Here is a 2,529-nt window from a genome sequence, read left to right on the forward strand (position 1 = left end):
GGGGAGCTGGGGAGGGAGGGCAAGGACTAATGTCTGTGGAGAAAGGGTTTCCGTTTGGATTTCCGCTCTGGGACCCGAGGGAGCAGCGGGGAAAGCCGCACTGGGAGGCGAGGGGGCGCGGCAAGGCCCGAGGCCTGGGCACCCAAGGCCAGGCCCCGGCCCGCGTGTGCTTCTTACCGGAGGTGGGAAGCAGAGGGTCGCCGGTGCGAGAAAAAATGTGGATCCCCTGGAACGGGCTCATCGTGATTGGCAAGAAAATGGAGCTTCTGGGTAGAAACAAGCAAAAGCCTAGGAAGCCGAAGCCTGAGACGAAGTCCCAGGGACTGGAAGATGAAACGGTCCGGAAAGCGAAGTCGGGCCTGAGTCAGGAAAGGAACGTGCGGCTCCTGCACCGGATGGCCAGCGTGTTACACTCCTCCGCGGGCTTGGTGACGGAGAGCCCGAAGGAAGCGTGGGCGAGGACAGAAGTCCGCCGCAAAACCAGGGTCGACGTTGGGAGCGCGGGGACTCCCACGGGGTCGAGGAGGCCGTCCGGGCTGAAAGAGGCGCCGAGGTTTCCCGGGGCGGAGACCAGCAGAGAGGACATGAGATCCCGAGGGTACCAACCAAGGCGGAATGGGGAGAAGCTGAGCATCAGTGGAGGGAAGCTGTGGTTGAACGAGAAGAGGCGATCCAGAGGGGAGAATGTGAAGGGCTCGGGAACAGGGAGCATAAGCGAAGAGAAAACGGAGAGCGTGGTCGTGAAAGAGATACTGGCGCTGAGATAGAAATTCCTTTTCAAAGGGTGGAAGGGAGTGATGAGCGAGGAGCCTGAGGACGGGGCGGAAGCTGAGGAGGATGTCTTGGTGGAGCGAATGACATTACGGATGAATCTGTTCCTATGGGAAAGAAAGGCTATAGAGGAAGTTACAGGTGAATGAGGCAGATGAAGGACTGGAGCTAAAGAAGGGAAGAGAAGCAGTTAGAGGAAGTATTGCAAGTCAGCGAGGAGAAATGAGGGCCCAGCAGGACATTATTTACCCTGAAAGAGTAAATGTGAGAGAGGGAAGGAGGCATCTAAGCCTAAGACAGCGGGAATGAAGAGCTTCCGGGGTTGAAGGCAGAGACGAAGACCAAAGGAAACAAGAGTGGTGAAGGAGGTGGGAACATTTTGAGGAGAAAGAAAATATTTGAAAATGTGTTAATACGTAAAGAAAAATTGGATATTATTAGTTTCTTGGAGAAGAGTTGTAAACCAAGGAGCTTGTAGAGAAATAGCTGAGAAATGGATTTAGGATGGGCTATCAGGATTTGGTTTGCATAGTAAGAATGCAGTGAGAAAAATGGAAAATTACAGCACGATAAAGGATAAGTAATGAACATTATTGGAGGAACATAAATGAACGTTATGGAGGAAGATACAGGCGGAGCAAGCAAAGAAGATTTCTGAACGAGGATCCTAAAGATGGACGAGGGACTCTACAGAAAGACAAAAGCAAGAAAAGAGAGAGATAAGAAAATAAGCAAATGAAGAAAAAAAAGTAAGAAGCCAAATCTCATAATAGTAATTATGTGTGTTGGGTTTTAAAGTCATTTCATTCACTGTTTCTGTGCCCTCCTCTCCCATGTAGCGAATTTTATAATGTAATGGAACAGGCCTCTCACAGGGCCTGTATATCTGGACCAAGCCCATTCTCATTGGTCTTCCCTCTCATTACTCCCCACTATCCTATAATTTCCAAGTTGTTGCTGTTTATAAACGCAGTTTTGAATAATTGCTGGGCTCCACTATTTTAATCACTTCTCCATGATCGCCATTTCCACAGGTTTCCCTCACCTCCACAGCAAATTTGAATTGCTCATATTGATTTGAAGTTGTCTCAACTATTTGTATTGTTTCTTCTTTGATTTTTTTAAAATATATTTTTATTGATTTCAGAGAGGAAGGGAGAGGGAGAGATAGAAACATCAATGATGAGAGAGAATCATTGATTGGCTGCCACCTGCATGCCCCGCACTGGGGGTGGAGCCCACAACCCGGGCATGTGCCCTTGGCCGGAATCGAACCTGGGACCCTTCATTCCGCAGGCTGACGCTCTATCCACTGAGCCAAGCCGGCTAGGGCACATCTTTGATTTTTAATTATTCACATAATCACATGGACTTGTCCCCTTGTGTTTGTGTACTTTGGGACTTTTTTTAAAAAAAACTATTTTTTTTTAATATATCAGAGAGGAAGGGAGAGGGAAAGGAAGATAGAAACATCAATGATGAGAGATAACCATTGATCAGCTGCCTCCTGCACACCCCACACTGGGAATCAAATCTGCACCGTAACCCAGGCATGTGCCCTGACCGGGAATTGAACCATGACTTCCTGGTTTCTAGGTTGAGGCTCAACCACTGACCCATGCTGGCCGGGCCTTTGGGACTTTTTTATTTTATTTTTTAATATATTTTATTGATTTTTTACAGAGAGGAAGGGAGAGGGATCGAGAGTTAGAAACATCGATCAGCTGCCTCCTGCACACTCCCCACTGGGGATGTGCC

The sequence above is a fragment of the Myotis davidii genome, unplaced genomic scaffold, assembly GCF_000327345.1.
Source record: "Myotis davidii unplaced genomic scaffold, ASM32734v1 scaffold425, whole genome shotgun sequence".
NCBI lineage: Eukaryota > Metazoa > Chordata > Mammalia > Chiroptera > Vespertilionidae > Myotis > Myotis davidii.